Source organism: Ochotona curzoniae, unplaced genomic scaffold (genome assembly GCF_017591425.1).
Source record: "Ochotona curzoniae isolate NIBS_2020 unplaced genomic scaffold, NIBS_Ocur_1.0 scaffold_4506, whole genome shotgun sequence".
Lineage (NCBI taxonomy): Eukaryota > Metazoa > Chordata > Mammalia > Lagomorpha > Ochotonidae > Ochotona > Ochotona curzoniae.
Window position 1 is genome coordinate 16,103,727 of NW_024467119.1, and position 15,107 is coordinate 16,118,833.

A 15,107-nucleotide genomic window follows, 5' to 3' on the forward strand; every position below is an offset into this window, starting at 1 on the left:
CCACACCTGACAAATGTGAAATTTTCACCTCAGCATCTCAATACCAGAGAAATCCATTTGCCTCCATTTCTATTGCTACTTTTACAGCCCAAACTCCATCCAAAAAGTGGTGACATAATATAAAGTGAATACGTTGCCTGTATACTCACTTTGATAAAACTTTAGAAAACAATTGCATATATATGTATGATATTTTTCAGATTCCCACAACCAAGACCCTGACACTCTGTGCAGCCACATGATATGCTAATGCCATCGTGAACTGTAGAGTTCTGCCTGTGGTTTCTTTGGAGCATCAAGCTATGTCTTTTCTCTGGATCATTCCTGAACTCCTTCCTTACAGCCCAGTTGCTTCCTCAGTATGTCTCCTATGAGCCACTCTGCATGTGAATCCCTGCACCCTTCCCTCGTAGTTTTCATGACACATCACATCTTGCTTTATAAAATACCCATATTTTTCCATTGTTTCTTGTATTACTTTTCTTGGGTGGAAGCTTTAATCTCAAAGTTTTGCAAGATATTAGCCTGAAGTCCATCTGTCAATGAGTCACATGCTTCCTGGCAGTGTCATAGGATGGCCTTTCCTTGCCTCGTCCTGCTTGCGACAGCTCTGGCAATCCTGAGTGTTCATTGGCTTGCAAACATCGCTCCGGTCTCCACCTTCACTGTCATATGATGCTCCTTTCTGTGTCTCCATTTCCAAATTTCTCTTTACTTATAAGAACATGCATCATTGGATCAGGCCCACTCTGACCAAGAATGACCAACCTCATTTCAAACTGATTACAGCCAAAAATATCTAATTTTCAAAAAAAAAAGGAGGGGGGGATTCACAATTACAGTTCTAGAGATTATTACTCCAATGTAATCCATATTATAACCCATAATAACTATTTCATGTTTACCTTCCCAACAAAGCATAAGCTTGAAATTTGAGATGATCACATAATTTGCCATCAACATCAGAATATTTCAGCCCTGAGAGATACTATGAATAATCACCTCAAAACAAAATGCATAAACCAGAGTGTTCAAAGTAAGGAGAGTTTTCTGATCTCCAGACTCACAGGGAAGAGATCCTTTTCCCCCGTTTTGCTGTGGATATTCTGTAAACAGCTGTCAAATGAACCAGTTAGCAAGGGGAATATCTTGATATGTATTAACTGTGGGTATTCTCAGAGGAGGGGTGGTAACAACTGAATACTTAGTTATGAATATGAGTTCAGTGGGACAAGAACAGGGTCACAAGGTAGAAGCCAAGGGTGGGGAGAAAGGCAAAGACCCAGAAGTAGAAAAGTACTTGATACGTATAATAAGTAACTGGGGAGGAAAACTACAGCATGGTGGATCCAAGTGAGAATGGTAACAGATAAGACCAGTTTGTGGGTGAAATTATAGCTGAACAAACAAACTGGAAGAATTATCAGATCATACCATATCATGTTCATTATTGGGGTTCTCCAGAGAAACAAAACTAAGTGGTATCTATAAAGAAAAGAGAGGAAAGTTGTAGGCTCGAAGTCCAAAGGGTGCTGATGGTACCGTCTCAGGGGCTGAGGATTCTGGGCTGTTGTTGTCTTGAGGCAGCATTCCTTCTATCAACAAAACCTCAAACACTGTGTTTGGCAGCCTCCAATTCACCTTTCAATTGAAGGTCTGGAAGATTCTCCTTTGCTATTTCGTACATTACAGCAGGGATAATGCCAAACAGATACATCACTGTAAACAGCTAAATTGAAAGGAGAACATTGAAAATGTGATTATCCGCCAGTGGCCCTTCTCCTGATGTTTTCCTAGCTTTCTAATGATGAATAAAGTAAATCTTGATGACATGAAGGCAAATATCAAGCTACCACAATACTCACATTTTGTACTGTTCAACAACTGACCCATTTTCTCAACAATATAATTACTGTGGTGCAAAAATCTTCTGTAAGAATTTTAAGATTATTATTAATCTAGTGGTAGAAGACATATGGTAAAGGGTAGTCAAGATGGTTCATCAGCCATTTCTTTCCATTTTTGCATCAAGTGAAAAGTGAAATACTTAAAAACCTTTAAATTGAGCTAATTTTATAATCGCTAAAATTTAACTTTTAGGAATTAACTACTTTATCTTAAAATGCTAAAGCAAAAACAAAGAACCTTTTGTCTTTATACACTTTCCGCCAGCTAAGAGTCCACATCAGCATTTAATAACAAAGCCTTTTATTAAATACAGCACAGTGTACTTATTTATTTATGAAAATATTCACTTGGTCTAGAGGTTGTAGTCCAACGTCCATAAATTATCATTTTGTAGTAAAATGTTAAGAAAATATTTGAAATGAAGATGTTTGATGCAAAGTATCACGTGTACATCACAAAACACAATCCTTCACTTTTTTTTGATGTTCTGATAATTACTTATGATGTTTCTGAGAAAGATGGAAAGACAAGGCCAACTTCTGAAGACTATACTGACCTCTCTTTCTTTTTAGTTCAGGAAATAGCCCAGAAATAAATGCTAAAATAACAATAGTCATATTTGTTTTTGCAAATTAGAAAGGATAAAAGAAAGGGAAAAATCGTTCAAAAGGCATGGATCACCCACACCTAGATTACAGGCTCAGGAGCTGAGGAACAACTGACACTGCTGGGCAAGGTAATAGCATCTTTCTTTCTGTTCCATGGACTTAACCTCCAATCTTCTTTAGACTTTGATCGTAATCATTATTCTAGTTTGAATGTGTGGAAGAATTGTGGGACTTTTAACTGTTTTCTGCTGAGGACTAACAGACAATGCATTTGAAAGTCATGTTTGATATTTGCTTTCTTACTCCAAACAGAGGGTCTGTAGCTTTTGAAAAGTACCTCATGCTTGAGAGTGTGACTTCCAATAAGGGAGATATACTTACTAATTTAGATTTCTGTTTCTATTCTTGGGATCCCTGCTTTATTAGTCAAGTAAATTAATCATCTTTAAATCAGGAAAATGGGCCTTTGATGGCCTAGACAATGTGATCAGGATTTTACAACTGAGGACTTTGTGACTACTGCTCAAGGGTCTTCTCATTACAGTCACAAAAATCTGCCACATGAGAAGAAGACATCACTCAAAAATATTAATTATCCATGGTTTTCGTATCATGCTTTCGTAATTAGAAATTAAAGTTTAGAAATTCTTCTTAGCCACTTTGCCTCATTAGGAAAGAATTATGTAATTTATTGTAAGCAAAAAAAAAATTAATTTCTAAAGTACCACATGTAACTGTAATATTTATAAGGAATGAATATTTCTAAAGCAGTCTTTAGGTAGCTACAATTTCTGAGTTAGTTTTTATGCAGTTTGCTTGGCGAAGAAAATCCAGTAGTAACAGTTACACACAAAAAAATACAAAGTTTACCTAAAATAGCAAAAAGTGAATTGTATTTAGGTAGTGAAGACAATCCAAACGATAAAACTAATATAAATGCTTCATATTTCTAAGCATACATATTCTTAAGTTACAAGTTGATTCTAAGTTTTTTGCCTAGGATCGAAGATCAAAATCAGAACCAGAGGACCATACCTACAGAGTTTCCTTGGCTTCCTTTTTCTGTTTAAGAAACCAAAACAGCATAAGTTTTTTGACAACAGAATTTTCACACATAAGTGGAACCATGATACCACTTTAATCTTTCTTAATCTTTTTTAATCACTTTAATCTTTTTGAGATGTTCATATCTTCTTGGGAGATTTCATAGTTAAGACATCACCAATGATTACGACATAAGCATGTTTTCAAATTTGCGGTCTTCATGATTATCAACATAATTGACTATTTTAAATTGTGAGTAGCACAGAAATGAGCATAATTGATATGTTTGATATCAATTTATAAAGGGTGTTCTAAAAGACTGAAATTTGCTTAAGGCAAAGATACAAACATTTTAATGTTTCTCTAATATTTTGTCATATAGCATATCCAAAAAATTCTCTCAATGTATAGAACCAATGGTTGTGTATAGGATATTAGCATTGCTAAGCTCTCAGTCACACTTTGCTGCCTTCTTCCTCAATTTTTTAGTAACTTTAAAATAGTAGTCTACAAATGAGTTCAATATTTGTCTTCTTGAGAAATGAAACAAGAACTAAATTGTATGCCTCTTTTCTATTCACTTTCTGTATTGTTACTAAAATTCATTGTTCTTCACTCACATGTATCGGACTCAATATTTTTCTTATACATTGGTAAGTTTTTTGGTATATTTTTGATATTCCATAAAGGCATAAATATCTTTCATTTAGTTGATACTTACTAAAAACAAAATCGCATCTGTTATCTGAATGTTAATGAACTCTTCCTTGTGCTCCAGAAGAACTTCAGACACAATGAGGACCCTGGTTTTGCTTGCTGTGGTCCTGACCTTCTCTGCTTGCTTCTCGGTAAATATATAACATATTGCATGTATTTATCTCCTTTCTTAATTTTTAATGATGAAGTATTCACTTACTTTGTTATTTTATGACAAAGCAACTTTATACTACATAAACCCTGCTTTAATTTTGTTTTTCCTAAAAATCTTAATTTAACTTTATTATCTTTTGTTGATCTTGAGACATATCACTAACTTGTTTTTTTTTTTTTTTGGCTTGGTAGTCTCTAGAGTTGCAAACATGTACAAATTGAATCTTATAGTGCTGTGATTTTTTTTTCCATTGCTTGCTCTAAATCTTTCTAATAGAACTCCTAAAATTCAGCCCTTCCAATACCCCAAATAGAAAAACACATCAAGTGGAAAACTGCTTATAAGGATTGTATAAAAATAAATGTGCCATTGTGTCCAGAATTTTGTGTGGATCAAATAAGACCTAGACATGATATTACCTTCCATCCAAAAATCTTTGCTTGGTTTCATATAATACTTGAGGGTTGTTTACCCATACCTGCATTGGAGTTACATTATATGAGAACTGAAAGGCACATTCTCTGAGACTTATTGCTGCAAACATAATCTACCAATAATAACCAGAGTCCTATAGTTATTTCCCACTATGGAAACTGTTACTTCCTCTGTTGACTCTTGCTAAAATGAAACAAGGAGAATTTCTTTATTTTTTAAAAGATTTTATTTATTTTTATTGTAAAGTCAGATATACAGAGAGGAGGAAAGATAGAGAGGAAGATCTTCCATCCAATGATTCACTCCCCAAGCAGCCGCAACATCTGAGCTGAGCCAATCTGAAGCTAGGAGCCTGGAGCCTCTTCTGGGTCTCCCACTGGTGTCCAGGGTCCCAAAGCTTTGGGCCGTTGTCGACTGCTTTCCCAGGCCACAAACATGAAGCTGATGGGAAGCAGGGCTGCCATGATTAGACCCGGCACCCATATGGGATCCTGGCGCATATGAGGCAAGGACTTTAGCCACTAACCTACCACTCCAGGCCCAGGATTTCTTTTAAAACAATTGGCAATAAACCCTAATCCAGAGTTTTCTTAGAGCACTTGACTGTCCTAAAAGCAGCCTGGTTTTTCCTTGAACCAAGTTGATAAAGATATTGCTCCCATAATGATCCCTAAGCTGAGCAACAGGGTGAATGGAAGTTTCAGTGACAGAGGGAGTCAAATCTAGTACTTCCACAAAAACAGAATGGTTACAAACACACTTACATGAATGTGAAAGGAGGTGAACCCTTCTTAAAGGACTCCAATCTCACGTCATCCATATGATGTGAATATGAGAATAAACCAGGTACTCTTAAACAACCAGAACGTCCATCGTGATTAATGACACCAGAATTTTTTTAATTGTATTCCACAGTATTCATCCTAACCCAGCAGTTCACCCTCATACATGACTTGAAACCATCATTCTCGGAATGCCAAACATGTTCTCATGTCCTGAATCTGCTATTTCAATATTTATGTTTCCCTTTCTCATTTTAGTTTGCTGATGCATACAAGCGCGATCATCATGAAGATGTAAGTATCATAATATTCCTGATTAACTCCTCACATTGTCAGTCATAATCAAAAGCCAGGCATGCCTGAGAAGTTGATAAGGTACAAATATTCCTTAATGAAATCTTAAGAGAGATGGGGTGGGCATTTGGCTTAGCTGCTCAAATGCTCAGCCCATGCCAGAGAGCCTGAGTTCGAGTCCTGCTTCCTACTAATACACATCCTTGGAAGCAGTGGTGGTAACTCTGTCGAGTCCCTGCCACCTTCACAGAAGATCTGGATTGAATCCTCCACTTGGTTTGCTCCGTCTTTGGCCCCAGCTGGGGCCAATGCTGGTATATCTATCTATTCATCTCTCTCTCTCTTCTTCTCTCTCTCTCTTTCTCTCCTCAAATAAATAAAAATAAATATTAATAGGGAGTGATAGACAGTCACCATGATATAGAAGTTGAAGAACCAAATGCAAATATCTCTTTAAGTACCAAAATCTGGCCTCTATTGCTTGCTTCTTAACTATGTCTCAAGCTAGCTTAGTTCATGAAAGCCAAGTTCACCCAGACTTCAGCACCAAAATTTACTCATATGTCTTTGTTGAATGTAAATATATTTAGCCTTATAAACATTAGTAGATTTTTATGAGGAATATTTCTTATGGTGCCACAAAACATCTTTTACAAGCTAGAGATTAGATCAAGGTACTCCAGGAAACACTAAAACACTAGGATGAAGAAATTTTGCACCTACCCACACAATATTTCCATAGAGAAGTAATTTGGCTACCAATCATTGAAATGTTACATTAATAATTTCAGTGAGTCCTTTAGCAAGAATATTTCCTTGCTTTTTACTTAACTCCAATCTTTCCATAGTTTTCTGATCAATGAAGTCTCTTCAACAGAGCACTAATTACGGAACTCATTTGGAGAAAAATCTGTAATAAAACAATAGGCTAACAGAGCAACAGAAACACAATTTATTTTCTTTATATTTTACCAAAAATCAAAATTCAAACCTCTGCATGATGTGTGTAATTTTTGCCTCTATTAAATTACTTATGAAGTTAATTGAGCTAGAATAATTGCAAAAATCTAAATGATAATGTAGATACACATTTATTTTTTACTTTTATTTCACTGAGAGGCAAAGAGAGTTCCCATCCCCTAATTTATTCCCCAAAGGCCCACTACTCGTGAAGGTTCCAGGCTTGTGCCCCAATCTACAGATGGGAACTGAGTCTACATCTCTTACATGGGTGGAAGAGGTCCAGTCGCTGACCCATCACTGCAGCTTCCCCAGGGTCTTTTTGAGTCAGGGCCCAGACCCAGGCATGAACACAGACACCGACAGAGGAGGCGTGTATTTTACATACACCAGCTCTTAGATCCATATCCAAAAGTTGGCTTCAGTTCACGCACCCTATCTGTGCAAAAATAATTCTTTCTGTTTTTTTGTTTTGTCTTGTTTCTGCCCTGAAGTCTAGTTCTTCTGAAGGCCAACAAGGACCTGCCAGAGGATTTAAATCATTCTTATCGAGAATAAGCGACTTGTTCCAGGGCCACCGCCCAGGATCAAAACCCGATCACCATCCTCAACCCCCACACCGCCCTCCACCAAGACCTACCACACCACCTAGTGTTGATGATACCACGGTCAGCGACGCCCCAGATGAGGTTGAACCTGACACCACCGCAGCAGCTGAGGACACCACCGCAGCTGCTGAGGACACCACCGCAGCAGCTGAGGACACCACCGCAGCAGCCGAGGACACCACCGCCGCAGCCGAGGACACCACCGCCGCAGCTGAGGACACCCCCGCGGTAGCTTAGGAGCAAGACAGTAAGTTCCAAAACCAAGATTACAAATAGGTCAAAACCCTGAAGACAAAAATAAACCAAGGTAAATAATATCTCCAAAACTGTTTTCTTCTAAAATATGAGTAACCTTGACATATTACCTAAATAAGATCTGATATTTTCTTGCCATGAAGAGAGAGATAAATAGTTACAATGTCTGCCATATGAATTAGAAAGCTATGTTCTGCTTCTCTGGAGAAGGAAATAAATCGGGGGAAATTTCTCTGGGGGAAATAAATTGGGTCTTAAGTAAATAGCTCATGCTTGAAAATCCGATACTGATGACTCTGTCAAAAGAAACAATTAGAAGGTTCATCAAATGTGCTTTAATTTGTCATTCCCAGAACTAATATTTTTTTTATTTCCCTAAAAAAACTAACTTTTAATTAAGGGCCTTAGTGAATTAGAAGTTTGAACCTGCTGCTAGTCTGTATAATGTTTGCATTTCGTATGGTAAGAATTTCTTACTATAAACGTTGACCTAAACACCCACATCAAGATACAACAAGATAGATCCTTCAGAAAAAAAAAATTGATGGAGGATGTTATTCGCTACTCACATGTCTGAATATGGAGGCTCCTAATTAGGGCTTTAAAAGTGGAAAAATTATTTCAACTACTTAGCATAAAGCTTATAATGACAAATGCCACCTGCTGGACACAATGTCAGAACTCTTTAAAAAGTTATGGAAAAACATAATATGAAAAAGTTACATATACATTTCAATGGGTTATCTTGCACCAAAATGTAGGTATCTTGTAATTCCATTTCACCATGAACTTTCTCAAATACCCTCTTGGTTTAGCCATTGTTGCAATAAATATTTCTGCCTAGATCTAATTGAGCACTAGTAGCACCCTGGGAAGCAGATGTCACTGGCTCCGTTTAAAGATGGGCAAACTAAAGCCATGAAAACGTAATGTAAAATTACAATCTGCAGCCCTTTCTTCCAACTTATCTATTTAACTCCAAAGTCCCAGCTCATTATGTCCTAACGTGCAGCTATTCTAGAACAATTGGAGAAGAGCTATGTACTTTTACTGAATGGCTAATGGTTCTTTGTTTTGTTTTGTTTTTACAGACCCTGAAAATTTAAAAATCAATATATTTATGATCAACTTATCTCAACCCTTTTTCTTGCCAGAATATTGGAAGAAGCATAAACATTCAGAAATGTGGATTACTGTATCTTCCTTATTCTTGCTATACTGTAACAATTCTCAAAGATAACATGATTCGTGCATTTGATCATGTGTGGTTTGGTCTCTTCTTATTCCTCTATAGAATAAGTAGAAGTTGTTGACAACTTGTATCAATCAGATGGTTTTATGATATAAATAGGATAAGATTTTCATATAACCTACACATATCATCCAATATACTTTGAATCATCTCTGGCACCCCTAATACAATGCAAAATGTTGATGCTAGATAGTTGTATTGTTTTGGGGAATGACAATGAAGAAAGTTTCACATGTTCAGTACAGATGCATTTTTTTTTTCTAAATTAACAGTTCAGGAAACTACAGATAGGTAGAACCACCATATATAAAGTCACAACCATGACAAAAAACAAAAATAAGAGATCCAAACGAAATCCTATTCACAAAGAAACTATATTCTAGTAAGACAATCTCAAAAATCATAAAATAAAGGTAAATGCCTTATTATATATATGCACTTTTTCTAAACACTGATTCTTAAATTACTGTGTGACTGAAATCATTTTATACAGTTACGTTAGATCAGACAGAGTTGATAAATTAGTTCACCTAAGAGATTGCTTAGATCTATGACAGGGAACACAATAAAAGGATAAATTACTCATCCACCAGTCCTCAAAAGCTCTCTACAAAAGTTTTTCAAGTGTGTACAACTGACATTCTTGCCGGACAGTGAAAAACAAAATACATACCACCTTTTGAAGTTGCTTCCTATTCCCTTATTAGAGATTATGCTATGGCTATAGGATGTACCAAGAAAATATATTATTAGAATTGATAGAAAAGTCATATTATCATGGATCAAGGTAAGAAATTTTTACCCAAGCTTATGAAAAAGGATAATTGGTGAAAGTTTAGAAACAGAAAAGTACTGGATTGTTTACACATGCTAAACCTTTTTCTAAGAACTTAACATAAAACTAGCTATTTAACACCATCAGAAACACATATTTCCTACAATTCATGAGATTCTAAAGATAGGCAAGCTGGAATAGTGAGACGTGCCTGGCTAGTACAGACAAAGCTCTTCCCTCTCAGAAAAGTCAACCCACCAAGAATTCCCATGATATCTTCATGGAAAACAAGATCAGAGAGTATTGTGAAGGTCTAATCACTTGGATGTTCTGCTGTCCTGGAATTTCGTGTTATTGAACTGGGAATGCACCAACTTTACAACTAGCGGCATTGATGTTGTCTTTATCACAGCAATGACTTAGAACTCATGCTCTCCTCAGAACACAAGTTCTCCTGTAAATTCATACGTATTTGGAAAGAATCAAAGTAGGAGGGAAAAGGTAGGCAAGTGGAACAAAAGAAGAACAGCAGAAATACAAAGCGGAAGAGGAGCAGGAGAAAGAGTGATACAGGTGGAACTGTAGGGGAAAACAGATACTCAGATCTGAAGACAGAAGAACAAGCAAAACATGTAAAAAGGAGGAATCAGAGGCAAGAAAGATAAATACTCAATTTTATTATTGCTATTCATCACCCAGCCACCAGTCTTATTCTTTAAAGAACTGTTAGATTAACAGCCCTTTTCTGTCTCAAGTGCCAATACCACATTAGGAAGTGCCTTAGTGCATGTCAGCACTCCAGGAAAACAGATTCTCCATTCCTCAATCTCTTCATGTTGAATTAGATTTATTTTGCTATGAGCAAAAAAGATTTATGAAGTCAAAACTTGCCACCACAGTGATCAAAAGGAGGGTTTTCAAGAGAGAAAGACCTGAGAAAATTATGAGAGTGCTGTCTTTTAAATAAATTTCTGGAGAGCGATGTAACAGCCAACAATCAACAAGAAGGCAGGGACCAAACAAAGCATGAAATCAGAGGTGTAATCCTCCTTAGCCTGCTCGAGGTAAAACAAAGAACCATCGAAAGAGTGTGATGGGAGCTTCTTTTTTCTATTCTCATGATAGAACTAGAAAATAGTTTCTAAGTGAGATGGCACTTTGATCTTGCTAAAAACCTCTCCTGGGCAGAATGGAGCATCTTGTACCTTTATAAACAAACTCCCCCCTTTTCTCTCTCCAACAGGGACATGACCTTAACTATCTATTAGCACATCTAACTGTGACATCCCACCCCTCACTACCTCCCCAGAAGGACGCACCCTCACTGCTGTTAGCAGTAGGAGAGCAACAACCATTCTTGATCTTCAGTTAATATAATTACTTCCTCTGAGGGTACAAAAATTTACATACTACTGCAAAGTAAACCATAAAACTTTAGAGACAGACGCCAATGAAATTCAAGGCTCCCAAATTCAACAGAAACCTTATATATCTGTCAGCAGTCCTGTTTGCTGTCTTGCAGTAATGGACTTGGTACATAAAGTCGATAATAACACACATGGACTACTGACTGATGGTCAATAGCCAAAGTTTATTAACAGCATCAGACTTTTAAAGGATGGTTGTCATGTAGACATCCAGGGAGGGGGCGCTTAAGCCATTTACATCTCAACAGCAACAGTCTCCCAATACACAACTTGTTTCTCTAGCAGGTCCTTTATACATACCTGTGAACCAGGAGGTTTCCTGTTTATTCATGTCTTTATTAACTGCTCCAGGGCCTTTCAGAGGAGATCCAACTGGCTCTGTCTCTCTCAACAGCAAAGATCCTGACTGTCCTTCTATACAGTCCTACTATGTTTTGCCTTCAGTTTTGTCCATGCAAATATTTTTCAAATGATACACTTTTAGACTCAAACCCACCTCATGTGAAATTGAAATGTGCATGAAGATTCCTACTCATTTTTTTTTTAAATAACAGAGTAACTCCCAACCGTTGCCATCTCTCTCCAAGTTTCCCTAACAGGCGTTTTTTCACCATTCATCCATGCTTCTGGTCCTCCAAATGGTTTTAGTGTTGACAATGTATATTCCATCTTCCAACTATTACCTTGGCTCCCATTGTTCTGGAATAGCTTTCTAGTAGTCTCCTCATGCCCTGTTCAAATGCAACCCTCCTGGCTCGTTCCCAGCTTCTTCCTCAACTCTTCCCTGATTCATCGGCATCATCCTTACCATTGCTGTCACCGGCACCCCTCACATGGTGGCCCTCAAACGGGTGCTAGCTATGTCTCTTGGAACCATCCTGATTCTTCCCACCTCCTATTTTCCTGTAAGCCCCTTGCCACTACAGATCTCCTGCAGAACAATTGCAAAGGCCCTTTAACTGCTCTTTTCTTTGCCAGATTCCCTTGTTAGAATCCTCACTCCATATTTCCCACCCATTCTGAGTGATGAAAATCGTAATATCCTTTAGAATTAAACCTGAGGAGGACTTCAATTAGGTGCTAAACCCAGGACTTATCTGATGCTCCTAGTCTAGTGGTTTTTGACTGCCTATAATAGGGGGAGGGACCATTAATTCCACGTAACAGATACTCCCTAGGAAATTTTTTAAAGTAATTTGCAACTTAAAAGGCAAAATAAATACTCGTATTTGAGCTTTCAACATTCGCCTAGTTGTGAGCAACTGTAAGGGATATATTCATCTACTTTGCATTAAATCCGAAAGAAAAAGAAATATACAGCACACTTCGAATACATTGCTGTAATATTGAGATAATTCTTCTAATTATATCGAGAAAATACTATCCATGATTCATCTAAGTCACGGCACTAGATATGACATGACTCCACTGTCACCTTGAAGTTTTTGTGTCTCTGTTATGTATCGTTACAGAAAGGATTCAGTCGGGATCTCTTAAAGGCACATATCAGAGACTCACCTGAGTGACTGGTCTGTTTCTTAACAAAAATGCATTTTCTTTGGTTTGCATTGCTCTAATTCCTGTTGGTCACAACATACACAAAAGTTGTCTTTCGGCTTTGGCAGGGTTCACCCTAGGTCCTTCAGAGCCAGTGAGTCCACGGCAGGGTGGCAGTCAAAGGAATAAACCTAGTTAAACAGTGACTAGTTAATATTTAACTGTACACCTTGATATATTTTTTTAGAATTAGTATATTTTAGAATTCATTACTGTAAGAGAAGGAAGGTTTAAAGTGAGTGAATTGAATACAATTCTTGTAAGGGCCCTGAATAGTCTGAAAAGTATCATTTCAGATGCATTTAATAAATCTTTAAGACAACTGAAGTAACAATAGAAGCATATTTCCAATAAAAGGAAATAGAAGCAAGCTACTTTATTAATGCTTAAAAGGGGAAGAATAGAAAATGTAACAGGTGAGACATATAAAAAGCAAGTGGTAGGGTAACAACTAAACATAAAGACAGCAGAGCTCCACATGTGATGGACCCCACCGGGCCAAAGGTGAGCCAGTTTAATTTCTGCAGCTCTCTACTGCCCTCCAGAGGCCGGAGCACCATCCAGCCTGGAGCGGGAGCTCAGTAAGCTTGAGCAAAGGCAGGCATGAGCATGTTCCTTAACTTCAAATTTGACGTTCCTAAATTTGAAACCGTCCAAGAAATCCCAGGCCTGAAGATAGAATGTAAAATTAACCTGGCATTTTTTTCAAGTATAATCAATCAAAAGTACCAGAATGTGCATATATTTTACATTAAATATAAAGATACAGAAGGAGTACAAGAATGGGGAAAAAATGATACTGTATGAATGTTATTTTTTTTCTCTTAATTGCCAACCATGTATAAATTTTTTTCTTTATTTTATGACACAATTTAATAGGCATTGGGGCTCCCTTCCCCTCCCCACCTCCCACCCATTGTTCCCCTCTCCAGTCTTTCAACAGGTGTCTTCCGAGTATCCTCAGAAGACCATCATACTGCCATTGAGGTGTGTCCCAACAGCAAATGTTCTTTTTAAAGAAGCTTGTGTAGTTATACTCTCAGTAGAGGTTTTGGCAGAGGCAATAAAGCACACTTCATAATATGTGAGTAAGGAGGCCAATTCAATAACAAAATGAGAATTTTCAGTTTGTTTTAAACCAAAGCTTCAAGGAAGAGAAGGGACTGCCGAGATGGGACGCAAACAAATCTCTCTCACTTGACTTCTGCTAGTGTCCTGATGAATGCTATTATTCACTAACAAGAGGGAAACTCCACCAGAAACCTGAATTTTCTTGTGACAAAAGACAGTTACTTAAGTATTGTTCTACGAAGTATCAGATCAAGATCTTGTAAATCCAGGTATTAATGAAACTTTCTCAAGAGTAACGGCTGTTGTTCTGAAGAGCAAGGTGCTTCCTCTGACTTAGGAAACTCCAAATCTCTGAGAGTGCTGAGCCGTGAAGACTCCTTTTCAGCTCTCACAGCGCCAGTCTCCTAGTCCTTGATAAGTTAGTGATCCATTACAGCTACAATCACACCCAGCATTGATGACTTGACTGGAAATACTTCTGGGCACCAACGTTCATCTGGGCTTCCAGCCGGAAGAAAAGGTGCTTATCTTACCAGAGAAAGTGAGGATTCAGGACTTACCAGTATAAACACAATGAGCTTTGTTGGGTCATCAAAGGTACAACAAAATGATGTAAAAGGTGTTCCACTAGCTGACAAAGTGTACACAAGTTCATGCTAATCAATTCATCATAAGTAAATATATGAGAAGGAAACGAAATTTTGACTGTTTAAGGTCAATTTCAACTCTCCCATAACCACCTAAAACTTTTAACTTTAAGCATGTCTTACCTTTTAATTACTATAGATGCATCAAGCCAAAGTATTTTACCTGACAGAAAGAAGTCCCATTGAAAGCACTTGTTATAACATGAGTCATACTTTTAATATAACCTGCTTCATTTAATCTGCATAATAAGAAGTAAAATTACTACTAGCTCTTTTTTGAGAGGGCAATGTTGAGACACAATTTGATACTAACTGCAGCTAACACAGAGTTAAAATTTCAACTCAGGGTACCTGGATTGGATCCCACACCCCATCACTAACCTACCTTGAGACAACGAGGTCTACTGATGGTGACTCATGAGATATGCGTTTTACATAACAACTCAGTAACCCCACACACACAGCCACAGACCATTTTTTGAAAACATTCATATAATGCAATTTAGTAACTTCATTCTGCCCTATCATTACTTTAAATTATGTTTGCTACACCCTAAATTGATTTCACAGGTTACAAAAAGACTACATGTGAACTTCAGTAAGTGGTGCATTT